Source organism: Schistocerca nitens, chromosome 3 (genome assembly GCF_023898315.1).
Source record: "Schistocerca nitens isolate TAMUIC-IGC-003100 chromosome 3, iqSchNite1.1, whole genome shotgun sequence".
In the NCBI taxonomy this organism is placed as follows: Eukaryota; Metazoa; Arthropoda; class Insecta; order Orthoptera; family Acrididae; genus Schistocerca; species Schistocerca nitens.
This window is the reverse complement of record NC_064616.1, coordinates 478,560,134-478,577,326: the sequence shown is the minus strand read 5'-3', so window position 1 is coordinate 478,577,326 and position 17,193 is coordinate 478,560,134.

Sequence of the window (17,193 nt, the reverse complement as noted above, 5' to 3'; positions counted from 1 at the left end):
ATTTTTTATGTTTCCTGGCAAATTATTAAAGATGAGTGTTCCTGAGTAGTGGACCCCATTTTGAACTATAGTAAGTACTTTTAAGTCCTTGTGCAGATCATTTTTGTTCCTGGTATTGTATGTATGAACTGAGTTGTTTGTTGGAAAAAGAGATATATTATTTACGACAAATTTCATTAAGAAGTAAATATACTGAGAGGCAGTAGTTAGTATATCCAGTTCTTTGAATAGGTTTCTGTAGGACGTCCGTGAATTTACGCCACAAATAATACGTATTACACGCTTTTGGACTCTGAAAACTTTTGTTTGACTTCAAGATTTACCCCAAAATATTATCCCATATGACATTATGGAATGAAAGTAGGCAAAGTATGCAAGCTTTTTCATTTTTATGTTGCCTATGTCTGCTAACACTCGAATTGCAAATACAGATTTGTTAAGGCCTTTCTGCAGTTCTGTGGTGTGCTCCTACCAACTGAATTTATTATCAAGTTGTAATCCCAGGACTTTTAAGACTGTCAACCTCGTATGTATGGTTCCAGTTTTCCCCCACTTCTTTTCCGCATGTGCACACAATGCAATTGGGGTACGTACAACTGCTGCGGTTAATAACAAGTTGTTGTCAGCCATCTTGAACTTTGACGAAAAATTTGATGACAGTGTAATACCCCTTCTAGCGCTACGTCAAAGATCTTTGTCAAATATATTGGACGGAATATTGGATCACATATTTGATCAAATCTTTGACAAAGAAATTTGATAGTGTAATACCGGCCTTACTAGTTTCGTCATCGTTCGTGGATTTCCGATCAAGTTCGTACTTACTAAGATATGCATTTGTTAATGAACGGGTGTGAATTTTAACGAGGCAAAATTATGATAAATAGTTTTAAACATCCAGAGGCTCCTCCTAGTATTCATGCTGTCATAAATGACTTTAATTATTAATTATAAATAAACAAAATCGGTGACTTTGGCGCCAAGATGGTGGTACATGTATATTTCCCAGGCTGACGCTTGTTGCTACGGTCCAGGAGCCCCACCCCACTACGCGCGACATATGGTCGCTTCGTCACCTAACCAGCCAGCGTGGGAAATGCTCTCCGACTCATGGCCGCCTACGGACTACAGCACTTCCTAACTATCGTCAATACATCAATAAGAAACAATAATATATTAAAACTGGTAAAAATGTCTTCCTCACGTAAGAGGCACCTTACAAGCTGTAAAGTCCCGAGTGTGGTGAAGACCGCGAACGCACAGGAATAGGGGGGTGGTACCATCTGTTAACATAGAAACGTAACCATTTTTAGCAGCGCTCACTCGTGCTATGAGTATCCTCCTTCAAGATAGATCAAACACGTGAGACTTTTACTATGTCTGGGCAACGAAAAAAAAAAACCTACACTGAGCAAAAATTAGAACTTCGATAGGTGGAAAATGTTTTAAATGAAAGTTGTTTCAACAGTGAAAAAATCAGCTCTATTGTAAAGAAAAATAGCTTCGATGTAGAAAGAAAACAAGATACAAAGTATAAAGCGAAAAGGTGCTCAATATTGCATCCTAAATGTTTTTTATGTGTTTGCATGTATACGTTTTTCTTGAACATGCAAAAGCTTAAGCTCTGAAATGTTTGGATGACGCAATTTCTGTTCTTTCGGTCCTGAGCAGTATGGAGAATTTACAATCAGGTAATATATATTTGATCGGGATAGGAAAATAGGTTCAGAGTTAACATGTAAATTCCACAGCGAAAATCGGTTTCCGCAATTCCATTTTTGTCTCCCACTAGTTGCGCTGCATGTGAACGTAGTGAACGACGGGTTGCTTTTGAGGAGAAATGTTTTAGCTGCGGATGCTTCCACAACTGGCATTTGTTTCTCTAAAATATCTTACCACTGTTTTCCGATCTTCAGCTCTAAGACTGGATTAAGCAGATTTCTGCGATGGTGGATCCTATGCAAGCCTCTCTTCATCTTCATAGCCACTGCAACCGACATCTGCTCGAGATACATACTCTGTACTCCCTCTACAATTTTTATCTCTGCCCCCCCCCCCTCCCCACGCTGCCACACTTTCTGTCATTACAGAAATGACTATTCGTTGCTGTCTCAGAACGTGTCCTATCAGCTGTTCCCTTTTTTCAAACAAGTTACTTTTTTCCACGGTTCGATTCAATATCTCTTGATTATTCAGTCTATCCAAGTATTTTTTAAGATTCCCGTGTAGCAATACAGTTCAAAAACGTTTTTTCTGGACTGTTTATCATCCACTTTTGACTTGTCTACAACGGTACATTCCTGACATACTTTCATAAAAGTCTTCCTAACACTTAAAATTTATATTCAGTGTTAGCAAATTTGTCTTTTTCAGAAATACTCTTCTTGCTATTGCCAATCTGAGTTTAATATGGTCCCTACTCGGCCACCATCTATTATTTCGCTGCCCAAATAGCAAAATTTATCTACTGTTTTTAGTGCATTATTTCGTAAACTAATTCTCTCAGCATCGCCTGATTTAATTCGACCAAATTCTATTACCCTTGTTTTACTTTTGTTAATGATCATTTTATTATAACCCCTCACCATTATCGTCTTACTGCGAATTATCGGAATACCATTGTGACGTTGGATATTTGATTTACATGGATGCTATCATGAATACGAAATTGTTGAAGAAATGTGTCACACAATGAGAAAATTCACACAGTTTCTGCACAAGTATTGTCGACATATACACAAAGCTTATAAATATGTGACTGTATTTTGTCGACTGAAGATCGGTGAAAACTCGAAACACTTCGTGGCATATGTTAAGTGATGTAAGGAATTTGGTGGATAATAAAATTAACTTCAAACACAAACTGAATTTATATCTGCTTTACAATTCTCTCTCCTACACAGAAGAATTTCCGAATGGGTAGGAACGTGATTTTGTGTGTGTGTGTGAGTAAGACAGAGAGAGAGAGACTGAACATTGTTAAGCATAAATCAGTCATGCTGAGAAGATGTACTGTAATTGTAAAACCGATTCGTTCCATGTTGCAATGGTCAGTATAGTAGGTTCGCATCGGGAGGACGGCGGTTCAGGCCCACATCCGGCCGTTCTCGTTTAGGTTTTCCGTGATTTCCCTAAATCCCTCCAGGCAAATGCTAGGATGGTTGCTTTGGAAAGGCCCAGCCGATTTCCTTCCCCATCCTTGAAACAGTCCTAGCTTGTGCTCCGTCTCCAATGTCCTCGCTGTCGGTGGGACGTTAAACCCTAACCTTCCTTTCCTTTTCGGTTCGTACCACAGCGAGCGCTCACAATTATGATCCGCGGAACGTGCAACTAGCAGACTGACTAAGTAACTAGAGGAGGCTGCTACTTGCTGTATTCCTTCAAGTATGTGCTCGTATTATTTATCCAACCGTGTAGTGTTGCTAGAGGAACGAATCCAAAGTCTTAAAGACCTGAAAATTCAGCGCCCCCTTCACGGGACGGTCCGAATGAACTACGAGAGTGGTCTCACACAGATGTAACGTATCTGTGGGACTGTAGTGGCGTTCCGCAACACGAGACCCAAAAGCGCTGAAGGTCGAACTGGCAGGCACTGAACGACCTTGCGGACAGTCTTTGTGATCCATGCCGCAGCTGACCACATTCCACTCTGAGGGCATGCCACTGCATGACGCCATCAAATAAACAGAGATGATGTGATCAACATATGTTGTCTACCATTTCAAAAAGCGCTAATGGAAATATCTGAATGACAAAGATATTCTACTGGCATCATTATGATCTTTCTGACTCTACGATTTTGGTTATACGAGAGGCCAAAGAAAGGTAAAAGTACGTTGTAAATTAGAGGTCAGAGAATGCTTTTGAAAATATTGACTGGACTACACTTTTCGAAATCCCGTAGGTAGCAGAAATAAAATATAAGGAGCGAAGGGTTAACTCGTACAGAAACCAGACTTCGGTTCTAAGATTCGGAGGACGTGAAATAGAAATAGTTTAGAAGGGAGTGAGAAGAAGATGTAGCCCATCCCAGATTTTATTCAGTCTGTACGTTGAGCTGGCTTTGAGGAAAAACAAGGTGGAGTTTCTAAAGGGAATTCAAGTTCACGGAGAAGAACGAAAACATCTAAGGCAGGAGTGGCAACGTCTGTCCAAAGCGGTCCGCATTGTAAAAAGACGAGTATCTTGTCTGTCGCACTTGTTTCCAATCTAATACACATAAAAGTGTTGAAAAAATAGTTGACGACATCGTAATTCTGTATGAGAAGGCAAAGGAAGGGCAGGCGAACGGAATGGATAGATTCCTCAAAGATCAATTGTTTTGATAGTTCGATAATATTCGCAGTTGTCAACACCTGCCTTCTTTTGAAGTGAAACTATTGGCTCTGAGCACTATGGGACTCAACTGCTGTGGTCATAAGTCCCCTAGAACTTAGAACTACTTAAACCTAACTAACCTAAGGACAGCCCACAACACCCAGCCATCACGAGGCAGAGAAAATCCCTGACCCCGCCGGGAATCGAACCCGGGAACCCGGGCGTGGGAAGCGAGAACGCTACCGCACGACCACGAGATGCGGGCTGAAACTATTACACTCTTCTAGAAGTCTGAGGGTACTACATCTGTCTTACATATCTTGTACACCGGGTGGAATAGTTTTCTCTATGGTCGAAGTAAATTAGGCGATTCTGATGGAATTAGAATAGAGAAGGACACACTAAAAGTAGGAGATACGTTTCGTTATTAGGGCAGCAAAACAGCTTTCGGTAGCCGAAGTATAGAGAGTACAAAATGTACACTGGCAATAGCAAGATAATCCTTTCTGAAAAGGAGAGTTTTTTTAATATGAGTAAATTTAAATGTTCTAATTTTTTTCTGACGGTATTTGTCTGAAGTGTAGACTTCTACGAAAGCGAAACGTAGACGATAAACAGTTCAGAAAAGAAGAGAAGTTTTTGATATGTGGTGATACAGAAGAATTTGAAGTTAACATGGGTAAATGGGATAACCAACGAGGAAGTATTAAATCGATTTCGAGAAAAATTTATGGCACAGCCTCACTGTAAGAACGGAAGACTTGACGGGACTTATCTTGATGCATGAAGGTTGGTTGGTTTGGGGAAGGAGACCAGACAGCGTGGTCATCGGTCTCATCGGATTAGGGAAGGATTGGGAAGGAAGGCGGCCGTGCCCTTTCAGAGGAACCATCCCGGCATTTGCCTCGAGTGATTTAGGGAAATCACGGAAAACCTAAATCAGGATGGCCGGACGCGGGATTGAACCGTCGTCCTCCCGAATGCGAGTCCAGTGTCTAACCACTGCGCCACCCCGCTCGGTTTGATGCATGAAGGGCCGGCCCCTGTGGCCGAGCGGTTCTAGGCGCTTCAGTCTGGAACCGCGCGACCGCTACGGTCGCAGGTTCGAATCCTGCCTCGGCCATTGATGTGTGTGATGTCCTTAGGTTAGTTAGGTTTAAGTAGTTCTAAGTTCTAGGGGACTGATGACCTCAGATGTTGTCCCATAGTGCTCAGAGCCATTGGATGCATGAAGGAATCATCAGGTTGTTAAAGGAGGGAAGTATAGGGGAAAAAATTGTAGAGCACGTTCAAAAGGATGTAGGTTACAGTAGTTATTACGGAGACCAAAGGGGCTAGTACATGATAGACTAGTATGGAAAGATGCATCAAGTTAGTCTTCGGAATAGTGGCCACAACTAAAACATCTAAGGCAGGAGTGGCAACGTTTGTCCAAAGCGGTCCGCATTGTAAAAAGACGAGTATCTTGTCTGTCGCACTTGTTTCCAATCTAATACACATAAAAGTGTTGAAAAAATAGTTGACATTCAACGCCGGTTTTGTATCACTGGTAAGATTGTTAGAAATATGCTTAAAGTGATCATGTATAGCCTCACCGGACAAAATATTAGTCTCCCCCTTAAAAGAGGCCGTTGGTCGTTTTGGAGTGCGGTGGAACTGGTACCAGCTTGCCTCTGTGACTCTCCACCGCTGACGTGTCACGGCAGTGAAAGGGTGTGTATGTACCAGTCTGTTGTACGGAATCAACGCTATACGATGGGTCGACGTGGAGACTTTACAGAATGGCGGAGAGGAGTTGTCGTGTTGCCTGATTTGTAGATGTTTCACAGCTGACTTCCAATGGTGTAACCTTGCAGCCATTTAAGAACAATCGTCGTAAAAAGATAGACCAGAGACGGCTGTAAAGGCATGTCAATGGCAACTTTCCGAGCGAACGCTGCGAAAAGAAGTACATGCAGTCTAAATCTACATCATACTCCGCAAGTCACCTAATGGTATGCAGCGGTGGGTGCTTCCAATCACGAATGGCGCGTGGGTAGCGTGACTGTCTGTATCCTCTGTATTAGCTTCTCGTATTTTCTCATTGTGGTCTTTCGCGAGATGTATGTGCGAGGAAGTGATGTGTTGTCCTACTCTTCCCGGAAAGTGCTCTCTCAAAGTTTCAATAGTAAACCTCTCCGTGATGCACAACGCCTCTCTTGTAACATCTGCCAGTGGTTTTTTTTGAGCATCTCTGTAACGCTCTCGCGCAGACTAAACGATCCCGTGACGACAAGCACCGCTCTTCGTTGGATTTTCTCTATCTTTTCTGTCAGTCCTATTTGGTAAGCATTCCATGTTGACGACAGTACTCAAGAATCGGTCGAACGAGCGCCTTATAAGCTACTTCCTTCGTGGATCAGTTACATTTTCTTAAGGTTCTTCCAATAAGCCTCAGTCTTGCATCTGTTTTTCCTACTATTTGTTTCATGTGGTCATTCCACGTAAGTTTGGTCTGGGTGGTTATTCTCTAGATATTTTACCATAGATACAGTTTCTAGCAGTTTATCATCAGTATTGTAGCTTATATTTTAACTAAAGTTCAGTCTTGATCACAACACTTATGTCTCAATAACATAGGTGACCGGCTTCGGTTATATTTATATAACCATCTTCAGACCCATGGCTTCCTTGGAGGATGGTAGGCGGAGCTCTCCTCAGCTTCGTAGCAGCTGTTAAAATATAATAATCTACTGATCACTGTATTCCAAAAATGTCCACCAGTATTGTAGCTGTACGTTGGTGGATTTCTTTCACTACGTATGCGCAATATGTAACGTTTATTTACGTTCAGGGTCAGCTGCCACAGTCTACAGCGTTCATCAGTCCTCTGTAGCTGATTTTGCAAATTGATACTGTCTTCCGGCGTTGCCACTTCGTTACAAGCAACCGCATCATCTGCGAACAGTCCTAAAGAGCATCCGACTCCTTTTTCTAGATCATTTATATACGTTGTAAAGAGTAACGGTCCTATCACACTTCCCTAGGATTCTATCACACTTTCAGAAATGACCTTTACATGGTTGATTTTGTTCCCGTAAGAGCGATGTGTTGAGTTCTGTCTGCAAGGAAGTCTTGAATCCAGTCGCAAAGGTGGACCGACACTCGATAATCTCGTATCTTTTCACTAAACGGCAGTGCGGGACGTGTCAAATGCCATCGTGAAGTCAAGAACACAGCATCAACGTGAGGGCGTTGTCTACAGCGCTATGGATCTCATAGTGGAACAGAGCGAGCTGAGTTTCGCAAGATCTCCGTTTGCACAATCCATGTTGATTTTTACAAGGGAGAGTTTCGTTCTCCAAAAACGTCATAATCCTTGAGTATAAAACATGTTCCATAATTCTACAACAGATTGCCGTCGAGATATCGGTCTATAATTGGGATGAACTTCTTGATAACGGGAATGACCTGCGCCCTTTTCCAGTCGCTAGGTACCTTTTGTTGTTCCAGCGATATACGATAAACTGCTGCTAGAACGGAAACAAGTTCTTCCGCATAATCGTTGTAGAATCTTATCGGTATCACATTTGGTCCTGATGTCTTTCCACTACAAAGCGATTGTAGTTGCTTTTCTATTCGACGATTGCTTATCTCAGTACATGCCATTTCGACGTTCAGTGACATTTGGAGTCGAGTACTTCGCAAATGGCCAGTGCTCACTGCGTCACATAAAGCTGCACGTCTTGAATGGGCCACACAACACAGAAACTGAACAGCAGTCGACTGGGAGCTTGTTGTGTGGTCTGACAAGTGCCAATTGCGTCCCTTTTCAAATGGCACAAAGCTTCGAGGGCACCGATGGCCCAGTGGTGCGATAAACCCGCAGTGTACGCTAATGGAAATGAGCGTTTGGCGTCATTGGCTGGGAGGCCCCTTACGTGGCAGGTCCAGCCGCCTTGGTGCAGGTCTTATTACATCCGACGCCACATTGGGCGACCTGCGCGCCGGATGGGGATGAAATGATGATGAAGACAACACAACACCTAGTCCCTGAGCGGAGAAAATCCCCGACCCAGCCGAGAATCGAACCCGGGCCCGTAGGACGGCAAGCAGTGTACGGTGGGTGTAGTTCAGCACTTGGGGCGACTCATTCAGGTTAGCATGAACAGGAACTAGCATGTTTATTGTAACGGGGCTACGGCCAATGGCGGGGACACAACTGCTGTCTACCGGCGCCCATAGAGATGTGCATCACTGATGGTTACAATGTCTGTGTTTATGCACTGTTCAAAAATGGTTCAAATGGCTCTGAGCACTATGGGACTTAACTGCTGAGGTCATCAGTACCCTAGAACTTAGAACTACTTAAACCTAACTAACCTAGGGACATCACAAACATCCATGCCCGGGCAGGATTCGAACCTGCGACCGTAGCGGTCCCGCGGTTCCAGACTGAAGCGCCTAGAACCGCTCGGCCACATTGGCCGGCGTTTATGCACTGTCTGTAACTTCACAATACAAGGCACAGCCGCTGACGACTACAGCTCTGAAAACATTACGAAATAGATTCGCATAATGCGATTAGACACTTACGTCAGCTGTTTGCAACACATAAAAATTCGTGCCGCACCGGCATTCGAACCCGGATTTCCCACTTACCGCGAGCAGTCGCCTTACCAACAGTAGCTATCCGACCACCGATCCAGGACCCATCAAAACTTCCATATGACACGTAGTCACAGCCCTTATGCTCGCATAGTTCGTGATTCCCGCATGCATGCGTGTCAGAAGGACACTGTGTTGTGAATATCCATACCCCGTGTAAGTAGGCTGTTCAGGTTTTTATGTTCGTAACGTCACGTAGCGCTCTGTATGAAAATCACGGACTGTGCTGAGTGCAGTCTGTGGCTGGTTTGCATTGTTGGAATTTGCTATTGTAGTGTTGGGCAGTTGGCTGTTAACAGCGTGTAGCGTTGCGCAGTTGGAGGTGAGCCGCCAGCAGTGGTGGATGTGGGGAGTGAGATGAGGGAGTTTGGAGAGCGGATGATCTGGACGTGTGTCCGTCAGAGACGGTAAATTTGTAACACTGGATGTCATGAACTGATATATATATATATATATATATATATATATATATATATATATATATATATAAATAATGACTTTTGAACACTGTTAAGGTAAATACATTGTTTGTTCTCTATCAAAATCTTTCATTTGCTAACTATGCCTATCAGTAGTTTTAATCTTTTATTTAGCTGGCAGTAGTTCAAATGGTTCAAATGGCTCTGAGCACTATGGGACTCAACTGCTGTGGTCATCAGTCCCCTAGAACTTAGAACTACTTAAACCTAACTAACCTAAGGACATCACACACATCCATGCCCGAGGCAGGATTCGAATCTGCGACCGTAGCAGTCGCAAGGCTCCGGACTGCGCGCCTAGAACCGCGAGCTGGCAGTAGTGGCGCTCGCTGTATTGCAGTAGTTCGAGTAAAGAAAATTTTTGTGAGGTAAGTGATTTGTGAAAGGTATAGGTTAATGTTAGTCAGGGCCAGTCTTTTGTAGGGATTATTGAAAGTCAGACTGCGTTGCGCTAAAAATATTGTGTGTCAGTTTAGTGTTGATCAGAAAAGGTAAAGAGCGAAATGTCTCAGTACGTTCAGTTCTGTTCAGCTTTTTGAAAATCAAATAATGTAAGAGGTTTATCAGCACAGTAATTCATTAATTTTTCTAAAGGGACGTTTCATAACCGTACAAACACAGACACTGTAACCGTCAATTATGTAACCCTGCCTCGACACACTAAAATGACGATATATGTCCCCCTGTGTGAGAATCACGAATTGTGCGAGCATAAGGATTGCGACTACCTGAAATATGGAGCTTAGTATCGGAGGAATTCTCGGATAGCCGAAATGGTTAAGGCGGCCCGTAGTAATAAGTGGGAAATCCGGGTTCGAGTTCCGGTCCGGCTCAGATTTTCATGTGTCGCAAACAAAAAATGGTTCAAATGGCTCTAAGCACTATGGGACTTAACATCTGAGGTCATCAGTCCCCTAGACTTACAACGACGTCAACCTAACTAACCTAAGAACATCAAACACACATCTGCGACCGTAGCAGCAACGTGGTTCCGGACTGAAGCGCCTAGAACCGCTCGGCCATAGCGGCTAGCTGTCGCAAACAGCTGACATCAATGCATAGTCGCAGTATGCGAATCTATTTCGTAGACATGTGGCCGTGCCTTGCCATTGCATAGGCTGGCCGTCGTACGGCAGAATTTCCGTGTGCGCCTGCAGTGTCCTAAGTGTGGCGTCGCGATTCAGTTTGGAACTATTCTGAAATGGCAACGACATGAGCTGCTGCAACTCCTGCTGTTGCCATTAATATCAAATCAGTCATGGCGACTGAGCGTCAAAGTGCAGAACAGAAAAATCTCTTCAGGAAAGACATCCCTTTCGCATGGAGCATTCATGAGCACAGTTCTTAACAGGTTAGCAAAACGGTGTTTATATGTAATGGCTATATCAGTAATGCCGTTTAATATCGAAAATAAGGAGTATACGTCTTGACAATAAAGAATACATATGGCACAAGATTGAATCGTTACCGTAATTTTTTCGTTTTCCATCGTTTCTTGGTTGCTTCAATATTCATGGAGGTGTGTTCTATCTACAGGGTGTTTCAAAAATGACCGGTATATTTGAAACGGCAATAAAAACTAAACGAGCAGCGATAGAAATACACCGTTTGTTGCAATATGCTTGGGACAACAGTACATTTTAAGGCGGACAAACTTTCGAAATTACAGTAGTTACAATTTTCAACAACAGATGGCGCTGCAAGTGATGTGAAAGATATAGAAGACAACGCAGTCTGTGGGTGCGCCATTCTGTACGTCGTCTTTCTGCTGTAAGCGTGTGCTGTTCACAACGTGCAAGTGTGCTGTAGACAACATAGTTTATTCCTTAGAACAGGGGATTTTTCTGGTGTTGGAATTCCACCGCCTAGAACACAGTGTTGTTGCAACAAGACGAAGTTTTCAACGGAGGTTTAATGTAACCAAAGGACCGAAAAGCGATACAATGAAGGATCTGTTTGAAAAATTTCAACGGACTGGGAACGTGACGGATGAACTTGCTGGAAAGGTAGGGCGACCGCGTACGGCAACCACAGAGGGCAACGCGCAGCTAGTGCAGCAGGTGATCCAACAGCGGCCTCGGGTTTCCGTTCGCCGTGTTGCAGCTGCGGTCCAAATGACGCCAACGTCTACGTATCGTCCCATGCGCCAGAGTTTACACCTCTATCCATACAAAATTCAAACGCGGCAACCCCTCAGCGCCGGTACCATTGCTGCACGAGAGACATTCGCTAACGATATAGTGCACAGGATTGATGACGGCGATATGCATGTGGGCAGCATTTGGTTTACTGACGAAGCTTATTTTTACCTGGACGGCTTCGTCAATAAACAGAACTGGCGCATATGGGTAACCGAAAAGCCCCATGTTGCAGTCCCATCGTCCCTGCATCCTCAAAAAGTACTGGTCTGGGCCGCCATTTCTTCCAAAGGAATCATTGGCCCTTTTTTCAGATCCGAAACGATTACTGCATCACGCTATCTGGACATTTTTCGTGAATTTGTGGCGGTACAAACTGCCTTAGACGACACTGCGAACACCTCGTGGTTTATGCAAGATGGTGCCCGGCCACATCGCACGGCCGACGTCTTTAATTTCCTGAATGAATATTTCGATGATCGTGTGATTGCTTTGGGCTATCCGAAACATACAGGAGGTGGCGTGGATTGGCCTCCCTATTCGCCAGACATGAACCCCTGTGACTTCTTTCTGTGGGGACACTTGAAAGACCAGGTGTACCGCCAGAATCCAGAAACAATTGAACAGCTGAAGCAGTACATCTCATCTGCATGTGAAGCCATTCCGCCAGACACGTTGTCAAAGGTTTCGGGTAATTTCATTCAGAGACTACGCCATATTATTGCTACGCATGGTGGATATGTGGAAAATATCGTACTATAGAGTTTCCCAGACCGCAGCGCCATTTGTTGTTGAAAATTGTAACTACTGTAATTTCGAAAGTTTGTCTGCCTGAAAATGTACTGTTGTCCCAAGCATATTGCAACAAACGGTGTATTTCTATCGCTGCTCGTTTAGTTTTTATTGTCGTTTCAAATATACCGGTCATTTTTGAAACACCCTGTATGTAACTAAATGGAAGGCAGTTTGCTTTTTGCCATGCGCGTTTAGCTTCTTTTATTTGTGAAGCATCTTCATTGGCCTGCAATACACATTTCTTTTAATACATATAATAAATGTATTATGTAGTATTTATAATATGTTACTATGCTACATTTTGTCATATTTTTCTCTTGTTTTTCAGATTAGAAAAAAATGTTGTAGCACAAATATCGTGATGTTAAATTATCATTTGGTGTGTTACTTGGGATTTCCAGCGTTGTTGGTCCATATGTATGGTCCTAGAGCTGTGTTCATTCGGTCTTCATGCTCCAGATGGTCGATTTCCCGCGTTTTTCCACGCACATTTATTATAACACATCACTTGCACTTTTCATTTTGTGATCTACATCTGCGTGTTTACAGAGTGTAATGTTGCCAATTGTCGCTGATGTGTTTGTCTTTCATCTTTTGTTTGTATTGTGTGTGTGGTTTGGTAATTGTCATTTGTCTCTCTCTCTCTCTCTCTCTCTCTCTCTCTCTCTCTCTCTGTGTGTGTGTGTGTGTGTGTGTGTGTGTGTGTGTGTGTGTATTTTGTTATGTGTCCTTCCTTATGAGAACGGTTACTTTTTTTTTAATAAGTGGATATATGTGTGTGTGTGTGTGTGTGTGTGTGAGAGAGAGAGAGAGAGAGAGAGAGAGAGAGAGAGAGAACGAGAAAGAAGGGGGGAAAGAAGATTCATTAATTATATACTCTGGTTATGTTCCCGATTTCTGTTAAGTAATGTTGTTGTGGCTAACATGATCAGGAACTTATTGCTTACATTGATTTGGTCATTAATTACTTTCTCTTTCATTGAAAGCGCTCTTTGCAGGCAATGAATAAGAAAGTAATTAATGACCAAATTAATATAAGCAATAACTCCCTGATCATATTAGCCAGAACAATAATAAGTAACAGAAATCGGAAATATAATCCGAGTATATAATTAATGAATCTTTCTCCTCCCTTCTTTCTCGTTCTTTCTCTGTCTGTCTCTCTCTATTCCTCTCTCTCTCTCACTCATACACACACACACACACACACGCACACACACACACACACACCAATATCCACTTACAATAAAAAAAGAAAACCATTCTCATAAAGACCGACACATAACAAAATACACACACTCACTCAAACACACACATATAGAAAAAATGAAAAACATGAAACCACACACACAACACAAACTAAAGACGGAAGATAAACACACAGCAGCAAGTGGCAACACTACACCTGTAAGTAGGCTGTTTAGGTTTTTATGTTGGTAGCGCTCTATATGAAAATCACTGACTGTGCTGTGTGAAGGCTGTGGTTGGTTTGCATTGTAGGAGTATATGCTATTGCAGTGTTGGGCAGTTGGCTGTTAACAGCGCGTAGCGTTGCGCCGTTGGAGGTGAGCCGCCAGCAGTGGTGGATGTGGGGAGAGAGATGGCAGAGTTTTGAGAGCGGACGATCTGTACGTGTGTCCATCAGAGACAGTAAATTTTTAAGACTGGATGCCATGAACTGCTATATATATTATGCCTTTTGAACACTATTAAGGTAAATACATTGTTTGTTCTCTATCAAAATCTTTCAAAAAAATGGTTCAAATGGCTCTGAGCACTATAGGACTTAACTGCTGCGGTCATCAGTCCCATAGAACTTACAACTACTCAAACCTAACCAACCTAAGGATATCACACACATCCATGCCCGAGACAGGATTCGAACCTGCGACCGTAGCGGCCGCGCGGTTCCAGACTGTAGCGCCTAGAAACGCTCGGCAACTCCGGCCGGCAAACTCTTTCATTTGCTAACTATGCCTATCAGTAGTTAGTGCCTTCAGTAGTTTGAATCTTTTATTTAGCTGGCAGTAGTGGCGCTCTCTGTATTGCAGTAGTTCGAGTAACGAAGATTTTTGTGAGGTAAGTGATTTGTGAAAGGTATAGGTTAATGTTAGTCAGGGCCATTCTTTTGTAGGGATTATTGAAAGTCAGATTGCGTTGCGCTAAAAAATATTGTGTGTCAGTTTAGTGTTGATCAGAATAGGTAAAGAGCGAAATGTCTGAGTACGTTTAGTTCTGCTCAGCTGTTTGAAAATCAAATAATGTAAGAGGTTTATCGGCACAGTAATTCATTAATTTTTCTAAGGGGACGTTTCACACCCTGTGAACACACGCATATAGATCACAAAATGAAAAGTGCAAGTGATGTGTTATAATAAACGTGGGTGAACAATGGCGGGAAATCGGCCAGATAGAGCATGAATACCGAAAAAACACATCTCCAGGACCACACATATGGACTAACAACACTGGAACGACGATTTAACATCACGATATTTGTGCTACAAAAGTTGTTTCTAATCTGAAAAACAAGAGGGAAACGTTACAACATGTAACATAGTAACATATTGTAAGTACTATATAATACACATTTATTACATGTATTAAAAGAAACGTGTATTACAGGCCACTGAAGACGCTTCACAAACAAAAGAAGCGAAACAAACTGCCTTTTATTTAGTTGCATAGACAGAACGCATCTCCATGAAATCGTTACTTTTACAGCTATAGTGTTAAATTGATATTCTTGAGAGAAACAGCCATGAGAAAACTATTCCATCCATGTGCAAGATATATGAGACAGGTGTAATACCCTCTGACTTCTAGAAACACGTAATAATTCCACTTCGAAGAAATGCAAGTGCTGACAGCTGGGAATATTATCGAACTATCAAAATACAAAGTCATGACTGCAAAATACTGACAAGAGTTACTTACATAAGAATTGGAAAACTGGCAGAAGCAGACCTTCGGGAATATCAGTTTGGATTTCTGAGAAATGTAGTAGCACTTGAGGCAATACTGACCCCACGTCTTATCTCAGAGGATAGGTAGGAGGAAAGTAAACACTCTTTTATAACATCTCAAGTTTTAGAGAAAGCTTTTGAGAAATTTTGATGGTCTACACAATTTAAAGATAGAAGGGATAAAACACAGGGAGCAAAATGTTATTCGCAAATTGTAGAGAAGCCAGACAGTAATTATAAGAGTTGAAGGACATGAAAAGGAAGCAGTTGTTGAGAAGATAGTGAGACAGGGTTGTAGACTGTCCCCATTGTCTTTCAATCTGTACCTTGGGCAAGTTGTAAAGCAAACCAATGACAAATTGGGAAGGAGAATGATAGTTTAGAGAGAAGAAATGAAAACGTCACTGTAATTCTCTCAGAGACGAAAAGGACTTAGTGGACCAGTTGAACGTAATGGATAGTGTCTTGAAATGAGATTACAAGATGATCATCATCAAAGGCAAAAGAAGGTAAATGGAGTGTAGTCGAAGCAATGCTGAGAGAATTAGATTAGGAAACAAGGCACTAAAAGTAGCAGATGGGTTTCACCATTTGGGCAGCAGAATAACCGACGATGGCAGAAGTAGAGAAGATATAAAGTTCAAACCGGTGGTAACAAGAAAATTATTTTTAAAAAGGAGAAATCTATTAACAATGACTGTACATTTCAATGTTAGAAATTCTTTTCTAAAGGTTATTTATTGTCCGGAGTGTAGTCTTGTGCAGAAATAAAAACTAAACGGTAAACACTTCAGCCAGAAAGAAAACAGAAGATTTTGAAATGTGGCGCTACCGATGAATGCTGAAGACTGGATGTGTAGGTCGAGTAACCAATGAAGAAATAATGAGCCGAATTGTGGGGAAAGAGTTTGTGACACAACCTGACTGAAGGAGGGGATATTCTGATAAAACTCACGCAAATGCAGAGAGGAATCTTCAATTTGGCAATAATGAGAAGTGTGGGGTCTAAAAATTGTAGACAGAGACAAAGGCTGGATATAATAAGCATGTTCCAGTGTGCGATTTGCAGGGGGGGGGGGGCGGGGAAGGGGGGGATTTCCCCCCCTCTGCATCAGACCATCCCCTCCTCTGGTTTTAGTTTATGCATCCCAACCTGGCATGTTTAGTTCCCACGCACTGTAGTAAAACTTTACATATAATTTAAATTTGTGGAACCGAACACTGAAAGTTTTTAATAAGTCTTAATATTAATACTATTAATATGTTTCAGTTTTCTATCATCAGAATAAGTACAGCTTTTCACAAATGTGCCGCTACTTTTTGAATTCCCCTTGTATACCTGTATGTAGATGCTTTTGTTAATAAGCTTTATCTATAATGTACTTTTAAAGATATAACAAGGGATGGCTTTTCTGATAGTGCATACGCGTAAATAGTGAGTTTCGGCATAAACATCTACTTATAAATAGCTGTTTAACCATGCGTAACGCCACAGTCCAAGCTAGTAACATATATAATTGTACTAACCCCCTAAGACATCCCCCCCACAAATCGCACCCTGGCATGTTCAAATGGACGTAGCCTGCAGCAGTTATGCAGAAATGAAGAGATGTGTACAGGAAAGAGTAGTGTTGAGAGCTGCATCGAAGCAGTCTTCCTACTGAAGACCAGAGCAACGCCAGAGTAGAATGAGCAGCAGCGCGCGGCAGTTTGACGGAAGCTCACGCGTCGGCCGTGGAGTCAACGACTCCTGCGGAACTTGGGAGCGACCTTGTCGCCGTGCGTCACCGCGGAGGCCCAAACGCGGTGTCCTGTGGCCCGGTCAGTTGCTCCCTCACGCAACCGCTCAAG